The sequence below is a fragment of the Aplidium turbinatum genome, chromosome 2, assembly GCF_918807975.1.
Source record: "Aplidium turbinatum chromosome 2, kaAplTurb1.1, whole genome shotgun sequence".
NCBI lineage: Eukaryota > Metazoa > Chordata > Ascidiacea > Aplousobranchia > Polyclinidae > Aplidium > Aplidium turbinatum.
The window spans coordinates 53,147,171-53,163,823 of NC_137473.1; the positions used below are offsets into that span (position 1 = coordinate 53,147,171).

At 37.7% G+C, this 16,653-nt stretch overlaps 13 non-coding genes across 13 annotated transcripts; 6 read left to right on the forward strand and 7 right to left on the reverse strand.

The window, feature by feature from the left end:
• Positions 1-3,878: 3,878 nt before the first annotated feature.
• Positions 3,879-3,950, reverse strand: Trnap-ugg (transfer RNA proline (anticodon UGG)). The gene has a single exon. It is a non-coding gene; the product is annotated as a tRNA-Pro (tRNA).
• A 717-nt stretch (positions 3,951-4,667) lies between these two features.
• Positions 4,668-4,739, forward strand: Trnap-agg (transfer RNA proline (anticodon AGG)). The gene has a single exon. It is a non-coding gene; the product is annotated as a tRNA-Pro (tRNA).
• A 498-nt stretch (positions 4,740-5,237) lies between these two features.
• On the forward strand, positions 5,238-5,309 carry Trnap-agg (transfer RNA proline (anticodon AGG)). Its single transcript has one exon. It is a non-coding gene; the product is annotated as a tRNA-Pro (tRNA).
• A 599-nt stretch (positions 5,310-5,908) lies between these two features.
• Positions 5,909-5,980, forward strand: Trnap-agg (transfer RNA proline (anticodon AGG)). Its single transcript has one exon. It is a non-coding gene; the product is annotated as a tRNA-Pro (tRNA).
• Positions 5,981-6,167: 187 nt separating this feature from the next.
• On the reverse strand, positions 6,168-6,239 carry Trnap-ugg (transfer RNA proline (anticodon UGG)). The gene has a single exon. It is a non-coding gene; the product is annotated as a tRNA-Pro (tRNA).
• Positions 6,240-7,246: 1,007 nt separating this feature from the next.
• On the reverse strand, positions 7,247-7,318 carry Trnap-ugg (transfer RNA proline (anticodon UGG)). Its single transcript has one exon. It is a non-coding gene; the product is annotated as a tRNA-Pro (tRNA).
• A 994-nt stretch (positions 7,319-8,312) lies between these two features.
• Positions 8,313-8,384, reverse strand: Trnap-ugg (transfer RNA proline (anticodon UGG)). The gene has a single exon. It is a non-coding gene; the product is annotated as a tRNA-Pro (tRNA).
• Positions 8,385-9,368: 984 nt separating this feature from the next.
• Positions 9,369-9,440, reverse strand: Trnap-ugg (transfer RNA proline (anticodon UGG)). Its single transcript has one exon. It is a non-coding gene; the product is annotated as a tRNA-Pro (tRNA).
• Positions 9,441-10,141: 701 nt separating this feature from the next.
• Positions 10,142-10,213, forward strand: Trnap-agg (transfer RNA proline (anticodon AGG)). The gene has a single exon. It is a non-coding gene; the product is annotated as a tRNA-Pro (tRNA).
• A 187-nt stretch (positions 10,214-10,400) lies between these two features.
• Positions 10,401-10,472, reverse strand: Trnap-ugg (transfer RNA proline (anticodon UGG)). Its single transcript has one exon. It is a non-coding gene; the product is annotated as a tRNA-Pro (tRNA).
• Positions 10,473-12,016: 1,544 nt separating this feature from the next.
• On the reverse strand, positions 12,017-12,119 carry LOC145765743 (U6 spliceosomal RNA). Its single transcript, XR_014288623.1, has one exon. It is a non-coding gene; the product is annotated as a U6 spliceosomal RNA (small nuclear RNA).
• A 3,057-nt stretch (positions 12,120-15,176) lies between these two features.
• On the forward strand, positions 15,177-15,248 carry Trnap-agg (transfer RNA proline (anticodon AGG)). Its single transcript has one exon. It is a non-coding gene; the product is annotated as a tRNA-Pro (tRNA).
• Positions 15,249-16,211: 963 nt separating this feature from the next.
• Trnap-agg (transfer RNA proline (anticodon AGG)) lies at positions 16,212-16,283 on the forward strand. Its single transcript has one exon. It is a non-coding gene; the product is annotated as a tRNA-Pro (tRNA).
• The last annotated feature ends 370 nt before the right edge of the window (positions 16,284-16,653 follow it).

Consider the following 16,653-nt stretch of genomic DNA (forward strand, 5'->3'; position numbering starts at 1 on the left):
ATGTTATCCGCGAAGGTGGGGGCTTGTAGACATTGACGATGTTGTAGCCTGCTACATCTACACAAAGCCACTCGATCTCCGATTGAGCTTGGGATTGGTCAACCAAGGACCAGCTCAGCCGGTCATGGACAAACGTGGCGAGGCCGTGTTTCCTGCTGCAGGTTGCGCCTGCGAGTGTGAAGTTGGTTATTACCAACTTATCCACAGATGTACAGTGAGTCTCCTGGAGGAGGATGATGAGGGCTTGATGCTTGGTGGCCAGGTGCTCGATGATGTTGAGCTTGCTGGCCGTGATGCCCTCGGTGTTCAGCTGCAGTACGGTGGGTCGTCGGTACTTTTCGACAGTGCGAGCACTGCCGTGCCCTGAAAAGGGCATTTTCCTACCCACCCTGCGCTGAACAGTCTCATTAGCTCTTGTTTGACAAGCTTCGTTTCGCATACGTATTTTGTATAATTTCGTATGTTACTGACGGGGGGGACCACGTGAAGGTGCTTGTCTTCCTCCCCAGTGATGATGCGCAAGGTGTCGTTAATGCATACATCCATCTTTTTTGTGTTTCTGCTACGGTTCCACACAGCTGTGGCATATTTGGCTGAGCTGTAGACCAAGGCTAGTGCACTTGTACGCAAGTTTGATGCTCGGGCTCCCCATCCTGTTCCTGCAAGGCTTCTCAAGAAGTTATTTCTCGAGGTAACCTTGGCACGGAGTGACTCCATGTGGGGTCTGTAGGCCAACTGCCGGTCAAGTTTTACTCCAAGGTAAGTTGGGTTTGCAGTATAATATGGTAAAGGATTTCCGTTTAGCGAGACAGACATTTGACGCTGGGATTCCCGATTATTTAAATGCCTGCTATAAACAAGACACAGACAACCAGTTGTAGAGTGGTGTAGCCTACTGTAGCTCGTCTTGCTCAGAGAGTACGTAAAAGTGCTGGATTCGTTGTAGAGTCAAACCGGTTTGGCTTCAGTGCCTCTTCTTGGTGCTTAAAAATAGCTTACGCACATTTTTTTGCACATGTCGGATGTCTCTTCTTGTTCTTCTTTGTATTCGTTTGACAACATTTTATAACACAGCCTACGTAGCGGCTTCCCTGCAACCAGGGTCGCAGATAAAAATTAACTTCAAATTAAAAAAATAGTTCAGAAATCTTAAATTGTCAACTCAGAGAGTAATCTACGTTTAACGTGATTTGTTGAAGGAAGTGACTTGAATGCCGGTAAAACTGTTGGCCATAATTGATTGATAGAAGAGAAGCCAAATAAAAGTGTAGGATGCAATGATACTGTCGATGTTGGGATTAAAACAACTCAATAGAAGAAAAAAAAGTTTCTTTATAAATTAATTTACAACAGTCCTATTTTGGCAGATTTAGATCGTCTCTGCACGACCCATTTTCTGACCCTTCGCGACCCATGTTTGGGTCGCGACCCATACTTTGGGAACCACTGTTATAATGGGTAAAGTGTCCTATACTTTTGCTTCATTCATCTTGACCCTTCATGATGTCACTCTATAATATAGAGTGACATCATAATCCCTTTAGCAAAGGATTAACTCCTGACCTTTGTCTCTTCTGTTTTCAAATCAAACCAAGCCCTTCTGTTAAGTCACGTCGTTTTACGTTTATATAACGCATCGCCTTCTCTCTCTCACCAAATTCTCAACTGCAACACTAAAACCTAACGCATCTGCGACTTCAAAGCCATTCAAAATCCCAGTCATCTCGCCTATAGACCGGGAGCCCGCGACGTCCACCCTAGGTGAAAAATTTACCAATTTCTATTTATACAGCGATGTCCGGTGGTATGTGGGTACTCATAATCTGGAAGTCTGCCGGGCCGCCGGTGGTGGGTATGAGAATGGGGGGCATTTTTCATGGCTCAAAAAATGCGCTAGGTCAGCTGAAATAGTTACCGCTTGAAACTTAGTTGGTTGTAAAGTAAATTGTTTCTAGATGATTGTCTGGTATGTGACAGACATTTTCGGTGGTGGGGGGGCTCTGACAGACAAGTTTTATACCCCCCAAAATTTGCGCTAGGTCAGCTGAAAAAGTTACCGGATAAAACCAACTGATTATTAATCTGTGAGTGTTAAGCTTCACAAAAATATATGTGACAGACAAATTTGCTGGTGGGTGTCCCCTGACAGACGATCTAAAGTAGGTGACCCCCCTAACTGAGCTAGGTCAGCTGAAAAAGTTACCGGATAAAACCAATTGAAAATTAATGTGTGAGTGTTAAGCTTCACAAAAATGTATGTGACAGACAAATTTGTTGGTGGGTATCCCCTGACAGACGACCTAAAGTAGGTGACCCCCCTAACTGAGCTAGGTCAGCTGAAAAAGTTACCGGATAAAACCAATTGAAAATTAATGTGTGAGTGTTAAGCTTCACAAAAATGTATGTGACAGACAAATTTGTTGGTGGGTATCCCCTGACAGACGACCTAAAGTAGGTGACCCCCCTAACTGAGCTAGGTCAGCTGAAATAGTTACCGGATAAAACCAATTGACAATTAATGTGTGAGTGTTAAGCTTCACAAAAATGTATGTGACAGACAAATTTGGTGGTGGGTGTCCCCTGACAGAAGACCTGAAATAGGCCTAGGTAACCCCCAGGTTTGCACTAAGTCAATTGATAGGAGCTATTTGTTAGCTGTGTTTTGAAGTACGGTATACAAAACTAAGTGACACAACGTGATTTATTTACTTCATTTGTCCACACAAACAAAAATAGTTTCAGTGCAAGGAACTATATCAAGTGTTTTTGCATCTGCTTGGCTCACTACAATCTCAGCCAGTAAATCAACCGTTTTCTACATTGGTTTAACGTCTGCAGACGTTGATTCAATTTAAGCGAAAGCGGGCAGGACTTAGTGACTCTCATTTTGAAATGCTCGTGTTTTTGAAAGATGCGTAACAATAAATTTCCCTTAGAATTTGTTTTGACAGCGTAAACGAATGATAACAAGGTCATTTTTGCGTCACTAGAGACTTTAGTGTATCCTAGTGTCATTTTAGACAAAAGTAGCGGTAGCGCGCGCTACTTTGGTCCGAGTAGCGGTAGCGGGTAGCGCGCTACTTTTGTAAATTGGTAGCGGGTAGCAGTAGCGTGCGCTACTTTGGCCCAAGTAGCAGTAGCGGGTAGCGCGCTACTTTACAATTAGCGGGTGCCCACCTCTGGTGGTTAGGCAATACAAACATTGGCAAAAGAAATCCGAAACATGGGTATACGACATCCAAAATATGGGCATACAAGATCCAAAGTATGGGCATAAAAATCCAAAGTTTTGGTACAGCATATCTAAAACCGAGGACATCATAACAAGGCAAATAATAAACAAAAGTATTTTTTTGTGCGCTAATTTCAGAAAAAGTATACAAATGGAAATTAGACAAGATAAAATGGAAAAAGGAGATCAAGAAGAAGAAGAAGAAGAAGGGGAAGAAGAAGAAAAGTTAGTTGAAAACATAGTACAAAAAGATGAAGGCGAGAAAAAACATCATGAAATGAAAAACACAAAAGGGAATTATTTTGTTGATATTCTGTTTGAATGATTTTTTCATGTTATTAAATTTTTATCAGTTTTGTTCAGATTAACTTTTTGCAGCCTTGCGCTTTCGGCTCGTTGGTCTAGGAGTATGATTCTCGCTTAGGGTGCGAGAGGTCCCGAGTTCAATTCCCAGACGAGCCCACTTGCATTACAGTAGTTTTGGCAATACGAACATCATATATTTTGAAAAAAATTTTAAAATAAAAATATGGTCTGCAATTGAAAGTTTTAATTTGAATTCAACCTACACTTTTAAATTCATGCATAAATGCAGCTGGATAGGTGAATTGCAAAGGCAAAGGTCAATTGACTTGTCACAATGAATGGGCTCGTCCGGGATTTGAACCCGGGACCTCTCGCACCCAAAGCGAGAATCATACCCCTAGACCAACGAACCACACATCTTGGCAGTTATGTAAGATTTAATGAAAAAATAACTGAAGTCTACCAAACAAATCTGTCAAGCGTTTTGCTTCCAAATCCACCATGCAATCAGTTCACTTCTGGTTGTTTTCATTTCTGATCATACAAGCGAGACACTACACATGCTAAACACAGCATATGGTATAGATATCTAAAACATGGGCATACGAGATTCTAATTATAGGCCTAAGAAATCTTAGACAATAGCACAAGAGATGCAAAGTACGTGTTTAGGCAATACAAACATTGGCAAAAGAAATCCGAAACATGGGCAAAAGACATCCAAAATATGGCCATATAAAATCTAAAGTATGGGCATAAAAATCCAAAGTTTTGGCACAGCAGATCTAACACCGAGGACATCATAACAAGGCAAATAATGAACAAAAATGTTTTATTTTGTGCGCTAATTTCAGAAAAAGTATACAAACGACAATTACACAAGATAAAATGGAAAAAGTGGACAAAAAAGAAGAAGAAGAGAAAAGGTAGAAGAAAAAGAAGAAGAAGAAGAAGAAGAAGAAAAGGTAGTTGAAAACATTGCACAAAAAGATGAGAGCGAGAAAAAACATCATGAAAAGAAAAACACATAAGGGAATTATTTTGTTGATATTCTGTTTTAATGATTTTTTCATGTTATTAAATTTTTATCACTTTTGTTCAGATTACCTTTTTGCTGCCTTGCGTTTTCGGCTCGTTGGTCTAGGAGTATGATTCTCGCTTAGGGTGCGAGAGGTCCCGGGTTCAATTCCCGGACGAGCCCACTTGCATTACAGTAGTTTTGGCAATACGAAAATAATATATTTTAAAATAAAAAAATGTTTTGCAATTGACAGTTTTCATTTTGTTGTGTTTTTAGCTCATTCAATCAGAGTCGTACTGGAATTCTGTTTTATTATAAAATTGCACAACCAAGATATAGTGTGAAACCTGCAAAGTAAGCCCAAAACGAGAAGTGCCAATTAACAAAAGCAGGCGGATGAATATTAAGCAAAAGAGAAGACCTGAGGGAAACGAAAACAAAGTACATCGTTTCAATGCAAATAAACTAAAATACATAACACATTTGACTTCAACCTACACTTTTAAATTCATGCATAAATGCAGCTGGATAGGTTGATTGCAAAAGCAAAATTGAATTTACATATCACAATGAATGGGCTCGTCGGGATATGAACCCGGGACCTCTCGCACCCAAAGCGAGAATCATACCTCTAGACCAAAGGTTCCCAACCTGGAGTCTTTGCAGTCTTGCGTTTTCGGCTCGTTGGTCTAGGAGAATGATTTTCGCTTAGGGTGCGAGAGGTCCCGGGTTCAATTCCCGGACGAGCCCACTTAGACACTACACATGCTAAACACAGCTATGGTATAGATATCTAAAACATGGGCATACGAGATTCTAATTAATTATAGGCCTAAGAAATCTCAGACAATGGCACAAGAGATGCAAAGTACATGTTTAGGCAATACAAACATTATTGGCAAAAGAAATCAGAAACATGGACATAAAACATCCAAAATATGGGCATACAAGATCCAAAGTATGGGCATAAAAATCCTAAGTTTTGGCACAGCAGATCCAAAACCGAGGACATCATAACAAGGCAAATAATAAACAAAAATGTTTTATTTTGTGCGCTAATTTCAGAAAAAGTATACAAACGACAATTGCACAAGATAAAATGGAAAAAGGAGATAAAGAAGAAGAAGAAGAAGAAGAAGAAAGAAGAAGAGGAAGAAGAAGAAGAAGAAGAAGAAGAAGAAGGAAAGGTAGTTGAAAACATTGTACAGAAAGATGAAGGCGAGAAAAACGTCATGAAATGAAAAACACAAAATTGAACTATTTTGTTGATATTCTGTTTGAATGATTTTTCATGTTGTTAAATTTTCATCACTTTTGTTCAGATTAACTTTTTGCTGCCTTGCGTTTTCGGCTCGTTGGTCTAGGAGTATGATTCTCGCTTAGGGTGCGAGAGGTCCCGGGTTCAATTCCCGGACGAGCCCACTTGCATCACAGTAGTTTTGGCAATACGAAAATAATAATATATTTTGAAGTAAATTTTAAAATAAAAAAATGTTTTTCAATTGACAGTTTTCATTTGACTTCAAACTACACTTTTGAATTCTTGGATAAATACAGCTGGATAGGTAAATTGCAAAAGCAAAGGTCAATTTACTTATCACAATGAATGGGCTCGTCCGGGATTTGAACCCGGGACCTCTCGCACCCAAAGCGAGAATCATACCCCTAGACCAACGAGCCACACTTCTTGGCAGTTATATAAGATTTAATGAAAAAAAAAACTGAAGTCTACCAAACAAATTTGTCAAGCGTTTTGCTTCCAAATCCACCCATGCAATCAGTTCGCTTCTGGTTGTTTTCATTTCTGACCATTCAAGCGAGACACTACACATGCTAAACACAGCTATGGTATTGGCATAGATATCTAGCACATGGGCATACGAGATTCTAATTATGAGTCTAAGAAATCTCAGACAATGGCACAAGAGATGCAAAGTACGTGTTTAGGCAATACAAACATTGGCAAAAGAAATCCGAAACATGGGCATAAGACATGTAAAATATGGGCATGCAAGATCCAAAGTATGGGCATGAAAATCCAAAGTTTTGGCACAACAGATCTAAAACCGAGGACATTATAACAAGGCAAATAATAAACAAATGTTTTATTTCGTGCGCTAATTTCAGAAAAAGTATAGAAACGAAAATTACACAAGATAAAATTGAAAAAAGGAGATAAAAAAGAAGAAGAAGAAGAAGAAGAAGAAGAAGAAAAAGAAAAAGAAAAAAAAAAAGAAAAAGAAAAAGAAAAGGAAAAAGAAAAAGTAGTAGAAGACATAGTACAAAATGATGAAGATGAAGAAAAACGTCATGAAATGAAAAACACAAAAGGGAATTATTTTGTTGATATTCTGTTTTAATGATTTTTCCATGTTATTAAGTTTTTATCACTTTTGTTCAGATTAACTTTTTGCAGGTTTGCGTTTTCGGCTCGTTGGTCTAGGAGTATGATTCTCGCTTAGGGTGCGAGAGGTCCCGGGTTCAATTTCCTGAAGAGCCCACTTGCATTACAGTAGTTTTGGCAAAACGAAAATTATAATATATTTTGAAATAAATTTAAAAATAAAAATATGGTTTGCAATTGACAGTTTTCATTTGACTTCAAACTATATTTTTAAACTCTTGGATAAACACAGCTGGATAGGTCAATTGCAAAAGCAAAGGTCAATTTACTTATCACAATGAATGGGCTCGTCCGGGATTTGAACCCGGGACCTCTCGCACCCAAAGCGAGAATCATACCCCTAGACCAACAAGCCACACTTCTTGGCAGTTAAATAAGATTTAGTGAAAAAATAACTGAAGTCTACCAAACAAATCTGTCAAGCGTTTTGCTTCCAAATCTACCATGCAATCAGTTCACTTCTGGTTGTTTTCATTTCTGATCATTCAAGCGAGACACTACACATGCTAAACACAGCTATGGTATTGGTATAGATATCTAGCACATGGGCATACGAGATTCTAATTATGGGGCTAAGAAATCTCAGACAATGCCACAAGAGATGCAAAGTACGTGTTTAGGCAATACAAACATTGGCAAAAGAAATCCGAAACATGGGCATAAGACATGTAAAATATGGGCATGCAAGATCCAAAGTATGGGCATGAAAATCCAAAGTTTTGGCACAACAGATCTAAAACCGAGGACATTATAACAAGGCAAATAATAAACAAATGTTTTATTTCGTGCGCTAATTTCAGAAAAAGTATAGAAACGAAAATTACACAAGATAAAATTGAAAAAAGGAGATAAAAAAGAAGAAGAAGAAGAAGAAGAAGAAGAAAAAGAAAAAAAAAGAAAAAGAAAAAGAAAAGGAAAAAGAAAAAGTAGTAGAAGACATAGTACAAAATGATGAAGATGAAGAAAAACGTCATGAAATGAAAAACACAAAAGGGAATTATTTTGTTGATATTCTGTTTTAATGATTTTTCCATGTTATTAAGTTTTTATCACTTTTGTTCAGATTAACTTTTTGCAGGTTTGCGTTTTCGGCTCGTTGGTCTAGGAGTATGATTCTCGCTTAGGGTGCGAGAGGTCCCGGGTTCAATTTCTTGAAGAGCCCACTTGCATTACAGTAGTTTTGGCAAAACGAAAATTATAATATATTTTGAAATAAATTTAAAAATAAAAATATGGTTTGCAATTGACAGTTTTCATTTGACTTCAAACTATATTTTTAAACTCTTGGATAAACACAGCTGGATAGGTCAATTGCAAAAGCAAAGGTCAATTTACTTATCACAATGAATGGGCTCGTCCGGGATTTGAACCCGGGACCTCTCGCACCCAAAGCGAGAATCATACCCCTAGACCAACAAGCCACACTTCTTGGCAGTTAAATAAGATTTAGTGAAAAAATAACTGAAGTCTACCAAACAAATCTGTCAAGCGTTTTGCTTCCAAATCTACCATGCAATCAGTTCACTTCTGGTTGTTTTCATTTCTGATCATTCAAGCGAGACACTACACATGCTAAACACAGCTATGGTATAGATATCTAGCACATGGGCATACGAGATTCTAATTATGGAGCTAAGAAATCTCAGACAATGCCACAAGAGATGCAAAGTACGTGTTTAGGCAATACAAACATTGGCAAAAGAAATCCGAAACATGGGCATAAGACATGTAAAATATGGGCATGCAAGATCCAAAGTATGGGCATGAAAATCCAAAGTTTTGGCACAACAGATCTAAAACCGAGGACATTATAACAAGGCAAATAATAAACAAATGTTTTATTTCGTGCGCTAATTTCAGAAAAAGTATAGAAACGAAAATTACACAAGATAAAATTGAAAAAAGGAGATAAAAAAGAAGAAGAAGAAGAAGAAGAAGAAGAAAAAGAAAAGGTAAAAGAAAAAGAAAAGGAAAAAGAAAAAGTAGTAGAAGACATAGTACAAAATGATGAAGATGAAGAAAAACGTCATGAAATGAAAAACACAAAAGGGAATTATTTTGTTGATATTCTGTTTTAATGATTTTTCCATGTTATTAAGTTTTTATCACTTTTGTTCAGATTAACTTTTTGCAGGTTTGCGTTTTCGGCTCGTTGGTCTAGGAGTATGATTCTCGCTTAGGGTGCGAGAGGTCCCGGGTTCAATTTCCTGAAGAGCCCACTTGCATTACAGTAGTTTTGGCAAAACGAAAATTATAATATATTTTGAAATAAATTTAAAAATAAAAATATGGTTTGCAATTGACAGTTTTCATTTGACTTCAAACTATACTTTTAAACTCTTGATTAAACACAGCTGGATAGGTCAATTGCAAAAGCAAAGGTCAATTTACTTATCACAATGAATGGGCTCGTCCGGGATTTGAACCCGGGACCTCTCGCACCCAAAGCGAGAATCATACCCCTAGACCAACAAGCCACACTTCTTGGCAGTTAAATAAGATTTAGTGAAAAAATAACTGAAGTCTACCAAACAAATCTGTCAAGCGTTTTGCTTCCAAATCTACCATGCAATCAGTTCACTTCTGGTTGTTTTCATTTCTGATCATTCAAGCGGGACACTACACATGCTAAACACAGCTATGGTATTGGTATAGATATCTAGCACATGGGCATACGAGATTCTAATTATGGGCCTAAGAAATCTCAGACAATGGCACAAGAGATGCAAAGTACGTGTTTATAGGTAATACAAACATTGGCAAAAAAATCCGAAACATGGGCATAAGACATCCAAAATATGGGCATACAAGATCCAAAGTATGGGCATAAAAATCCAAAGTTTTGGCACAACAGATCTAAAACCGAGGACATCATAACATGGCAAATAATAAACAAATGTTTTATTTTGTGCGCTAATTTCAGAAAAAGTATAGAAACGAAAATTACACAAGATAAAATGGAAAAAAGAGATAAAGAAGAAGATGAAGAAGAAGAAGAAGAAGAAAAAGAAAAGGTAGTAGAAGACATAGTACAAAATGATGAAGATGAAGAAAAACGTCATGAAATGAAAAACACAAAAGGGAATTATTTTGTTGATATTCTGTTTTAATGATTTTTCCATGTTATTAAGTTTTTATCACTTTTGTTCAGATTAACTTTTTGCAGGTTTGCGTTTTCGGCTCGTTGGTCTAGGAGTATGATTCTCGCTTAGGGTGCGAGAGGTCCCGGGTTCAATTCCCGGACGAGCCCACTTGCATTACAGTAGTTTTGGCAATACGAAAATTATAATATATTTTGAAGTAAATTTTAAAATTAAAATATGGTTTGCAATTGACAGTTTTCATTTGACTTCAAACTATACCTTTAAACTTTTGGATAAACACAGCTGGATAGGTAAATTGCAGAAGTAAAAGTCAATTTACTTATCAAAATGAATGGGCTCGTCCGGGATTTGAACCCAGGACCTCTCGCACCCAAAGCGAGAATCATACCCCTAGACCAACGAGCCACACTTCTTAGCAGTTGTATAAGATTTTATGAAAAAATAACTGAAGTCTGCCAAACAAATCTGTCAAACGTTTTGCTTCCAAATCTACCATGCAATCAGTTCACTTCTGGTTGTTTTCATTTCTGATCATTCAAGCGAGACACTACACATGCTAAACACAGCTATGGTATTGGTATAGATATCTAGCACATGGGCATACGAGATTCTAATTATGGGCCTAAGAAATCTCAGACAATGGCATAAGAGATGCAAAGTACGTGTTTAGGCAATACAAACATTGGCAAAAGAAATCCGAAACATGGGCATAAGACATTCAAAATATGGGCATACAAGATCCAAAGTATGGGCATGAAAATCCAAAGTTTTGGCACAACAGATCTAAAACCGAGGACATCATAACAAGGCAAATAATAAACAAATGTTTTATTTTGTGCGCTAATTTCAGAAAATGTATAGAAACGAAAATTACACACGATAAAATGGAAAAAAGGAGATAAAGAAGAAGAAGAAGAAGAAAAAGAAAAGGTAGTAGAAGACATAGTACAAAATGATGAAGATGAAGATAAACGTCATGAAATGAAAAACACAAAAGGGAATTATTTTGTTGATATTCTGTTTTAATGATTTTTTCATGTGAGTAAAATTTTATCACTTTTGTTTAGATTAACTTTTTGCTGGCTTGCATTTCGGCTCGTTGGTCTAGGAGTATGATTCTCGCTTAGGGTGCGAGAGGTCTCTAGTTCAAATCCCGGACGAGCCCACTTGCCTTAGGCTACAATAGTTTTGGCAATACGATCATTTTTGAAGTATCTTTTAAAATAAAATTTTGGTCTGCAATTGACAGTTTTCATTTGATTTTAAACTACGCTTTTAAGTTATTGGATAAATGCAGCTGGATAGGTAAATTGCAAAAGTAAAGGTCCATTTACTTATCACAATGGATGGGCGCGTCCGGGATTTGAACCCGAGACCTCTCGCACCCAAAGCGAGAATCATACTCCTAGACCAGGGGTCACCAAATGGCGGGCCGCATGCGGCCCGCCACGCTGTATCGCTGCGGCCCGCGGAAGGTATCAGCGTACAAGTATAACCAAAAATACTTTTCTTGAGAAGTTAAAGAGCACGAAAGCAAAAAATAATTTCCGGGAAGCATATTTTCGCATTGCATACCATTCCACCGACCGACCAATCAGATTACAGTTCTAGGTGGGGGTTGCTTAAAGTTATTCCAATGCGATGTCCAGCCACACTGTCCCAGTGGTTGATTAAAACGTCTGTTTTCGAATTTCGAAATTGTCTGTGAGCATAGGGTTGCTTATTTTAAGTTTGCAAATGTCATGTCAACACTAGTGCGAGTTTCACCGTTATTGTGTTTCACGAGCAGTGTTCCCTTTATGCAAGTTTTTGTTGGCAAAATGGGTCGGCGTGCCAACTCAATTTATCATAAATTGGCAAAATATTACATATAAATTTAGAGACTTTTTCTGATTGTATTATGAAAATATTTAGCTATAGTAGGCTACTGCAAAACGCTTTTTTTTTTAAGAAATATGGAACGCTTCACGATTTTGCGTGTCATCCTTGGGCAGGAGCCATGCTAATATTCTCTGTATCGTTCCAATTATAGCCTAGTATCAGGGTTGCATTCCTGGGGGGGGGGGGCTCGGGGGGGCTGAGCCCTCCGAAATACGAAAAGGCTTGATGTAGGGGGGGCTCAGGGGGGGCCCGTTCAAGCTTCCATTTTTTAGCTTTTCTGGCTGAACAACAACTTCTCGACTGAACAAGTAACACTTTAACAGCTTTCTCACAGCAGAACTGCAAAAAAACACGAACATAAGTTGATAGCAATCGCCAATTATCACTTTTGTCAGAAACTCTCCAGACTGGGAATATCAACTTCGTAGTAGCTAATCGTCATGTCAAATGGACTGTTAATTCTCTACTTCAAATAAAAAAAGCTATTCAAGAAGGAAAGTATTCGTTTAATGAAGTTGTTAACTTGAGTCCCGGAAGTACAAAAAACAACTCCTTTAAAGGCACCACATTGAACCAGTTCAAAGCTCGACGAAGAGACTACCCTTCTTTTGATCGTAATCGGTTTATTCAAGCTTTGGTTGACAACATTGGAAGCAGGATGGTGGACACCAACAATGAAAATTCTGTGAAGAGCTTGGAAATTATTGTACCAGAGTTATGGCCTACTGCAGTCGAAGTTCCATGGCAAGAAGGGGAACAGAGATTACGAAAAATAGAGGAGAGATTTCATGTCATCACTCCTATTTCCGATTTTCGATTGTATGTTGACAATCCTTGTCATATACCAGATACGATAAAGTTGCTCAAGAACGTAGTACTAAACATGATTGCTATAAGTTCTGCTGAAGCCGAACGTGGATTTTCACAAATGAACTTGGTCATCACACCGCTACGATCACCGCTGACCATATCACTTGTTTCAACATTGTTGTTCATCAGCATCAATGGACCACCTCCTCATTTATGGAATGGCACTGCAGCAACTCAGAAGTGGTTGCAGACTCATCGGTCGGCTGTGGATATTCAAGTTAAGCATTCTAAGCTGCCCACATTGAATGAACTCAGATCTCTGCAAAAACTGTTTGCTGGCTAAAATCAAGGACTGTCGTGGTGCTTATAACTTAGCCCATAAAACCAAAGACCTGGCAGACAGGCTATTTGTTGTGTGTAATCTCGTTTGTACCAACTTGGAATACGCTTTTGCTGTAATTGGAGTTTATTAAACTGCTTGTTAATAACTAAATGAGATTTTAGTGTAACTGTCACATTGGCAGCTTATTGGTTCTTATATAGCAAATCTGCAACCACAAGCGCTCATTTCTAGAATTGCATTTCCTTACTTGCCTATTGCAGTCAATGTTTTTGCAAGTGTGCTTAGGATTGGCTCATACAAATAAGTTTACAATTGAGTTAAGAGATTGGAATTAGCTCATGCAAATCGAGTTTCAAGTGTAGGCCTACGCAGTAAAATAAAGCAAAGGAGATTGCAGTGTAGCAACCAAGCCAAATTTCAAACTTATAATTTTATATCGGATTCAACCACGTTTTCACGTTTTATTGCTTCTACCTTTTTTTGTACTTCAAGCTATGTTTTAGCATGGGTTGTTTTTCGACATAATGTTCAGAAGTAAAAACAAACTGAACACTGAACAGTGTTTCCTTTTAAAAAAGGTAAACATTGTTGGCTAACCTACACCGATTACTTATACATACTTTGTCTATAACAACACAGCTAAGTGTTAGAGCCCACCCAAAAAAAATTTTAGGAATGCACCCCTGCCTAGTATATGTACTGCCGAAGCAAGTACTGCAAAACGTTGTTAATCAACAAATTCTTGCCACGTTGATGAGCAAGGTGATGTTAATGTTCACGTTGATGTTCATAAATTACGATGGAATTACGATTTTTTGATGATTTCCACAAGCGTTTGTTTCATGGTACCTGGTTTCTTTTTCCCTGTTATTTGAGCCTATTTTTCGCTGATATGTTTGCAGGTCACTATTGTTGTCTGTATTTCGATGTGTCAAACATTTCCTTGTTTACTGAAACTGTTAATTGCAATATATCTTTTGCGAAGCGAAGTAACAACACCACTCTTGCTTGGCGATGAATATTCTGATGAAACCGCTCACCTCGCTATAAGTGCCCAAAACAAGTGGCCTCGTTTATTAGGCATTGGTAAAAAAGTTAAAAGTGTTGTAAAAGGAGCTTGGCCTGGCAGTAGCGTTAATTGTTCGATTAATTTTGTTTCTGCCGTATTCTAACATAAATAAGAACAACATGAAACGCTGGATACTGGGTACGACATGCGTTCTCTTCTAGCATAAGAGTCAACATACTTAACATTTTATTAGTGCGGCCCGCCACAGTTCTCCTTAGTGCCAAAGTGGCCCGCATGCAAAAAAGGTTGGTGACCCCTGTCCTAGACCAACGAGCCACACTTCTTAGCAGTTGTATAAGATTTTATGAAAAAATAACTGAAGTCTTTCAAACAAATCTGTCAAGCGTTTTGCTTCCAAATCTACCATGCAATCAGTTCACTTCTGGTTGTTTTCATTTCTGATCATTCAAGCGGGACACTACACATGCTAAACACAGCTATGGTATTGGCATAGATATCTAGCACATGGGCATACGAGATTCTAATTATGGGCCTAAGAAATCTCAGACAATGGCACAAGAGATGCAAAGTACGTGTTTAGGCAATACAATTATCGGCAAAAGAAATCCGAAACATGGGCATAAGACATTCAAAATATGGGCATACAAGATCCAAAGTATGGGCATGAAAATCCAAAGTTTTACCACAACAGATCTAAAACCGAGGACATCATAACATGGCAAATAATAAACAAATGTTTTATTTCGTGCGCTAATTTCAGAAAAAGTATAGAAACGAAAATCACACAAGATAAAATAGAAAAAAGGAGATAAAGAAGAAGAAGAAGAAAAAAAAGAAGAAGAAGAGGAAGAAGAAGAAGAAGAAGAAAAAGAAAAGAAAAGGTAGTAGAAGACATAGCACAAAAAGATGAAGTTGAAGAAAAACCTCATGAAATGAAAAACACAAAAGGGAATTATTTTGTTGATATTCTGTTTTAATGATTTTTCCATGTTATTAAGTTTTTATCACTTTTGTTTAGATTAAGTTTTTTCAGGTTTGCGTTTTCGGCTCGTTGGTCTAGGAGTATGATTCTCGCTTAGGGTGCGAGAGGTCCCGGGTTCAATTCCCGGACGAGCCCACTTGCATTACAGTAGTTTTGGCAAAACGAAAATTATAATATATTTTGAAGTAAATTTTAAAATAAAAGTATGGTTTGCAATTGACAGTTTTCATTTGACTTCAAACTATACTTTTAAACTCTTAGATAAACACAGCTGGATAGGTAAATTGCAAATGTAAAGGTCAATTGACTTATCACAATGAATGGGCTCGTCGAGGATTTGAACCGGGATCTTTCGCACCCAAAGCGAGAATCATACCCCTAGACCAACGAGCCACACTTCTTAGCAGTTGTATAAGATTTAATGAAAAAAAAAACTGAAGTCTACCAAACAAATCTGTCAAGCGTTTTGCTTCCAAATCTACCATGCAATCAGTTCACTTCTGGTTGTTTTCATTTCTGATCATTCAAGCGAGACACTACACATGCTAAACACAGCTATGGTATTGGTATAGATATCTAGCACATGGGCATAAGAGATTCTAATTATGGGCCTAAGAAATCTCAGACAATGCCACAAGAGATGCAAAGTACGTGTTTAGGCAATACAAACATTGGCAAAAGAAATCCGAAACATGGGCATAAGACATTCAAAATATGGGCATACAAGATCCAAAGTATGGGCATGAAAATCCAAAGTTTTGGCACAACAGATCTAAAACCGAGGACATCATAACATGGCAAATTATAAAGAAATGTTTTATTTTGTGCGCTAATTTCAGAAAAAGTATAGAAACGAAAATTACACAAGATAAAATAGAAAAAAGGAGATAAAGAAGAAGAAGAAGATGAAGAAGAAGAAGAAGAAAAAGAAATAGTAGTAGAAGACATAGTACAAAATGATGAAGATGAAGAAAAACGTCATGAAATGAAGAACACAAAAGGGAATTATTTTGTTGATATTCTGTTTTAATGATTTTTCCATGTTATTAAGTTTTTATCACTTTTGTTCAGATTTAGTTTTTGCAGGTTTGCGTTTTCGGCTCGTTGGTCTAGGAGTATGATTCTCGCTTAGGGTGCGAGAGGTCCCGGGTTCAATTCCCGGACGAGCCCACTTGCATTACAGTAGTTTTGGCAATACGAAAATTATAATATATTTTGAAATAAATTTTAAAATAAAAATATGGTTTGCAATTGACAGTTTTCATTTGACTTCAAATTATACTTTTAAATTCTTGGATAAACACAGCTGGATAGGTAAATTCCAGAAGTAAAGGTCAATTTACTTATCACAATGAATGGGCTCGTCCGGGATTTGAACCCAGGACCTCTCGCACCCAAAGCGAGAATCATACCCCTAGACCAGTGGTTCTTAACCTATGGGTAATTACCCACATGTGGGTAATTTCAGGATAGCAGGTGGGTAATCAGCTGAACCAGAATATTTAGAATTATAGATGTAACAAACAATGCCACAGCTGTA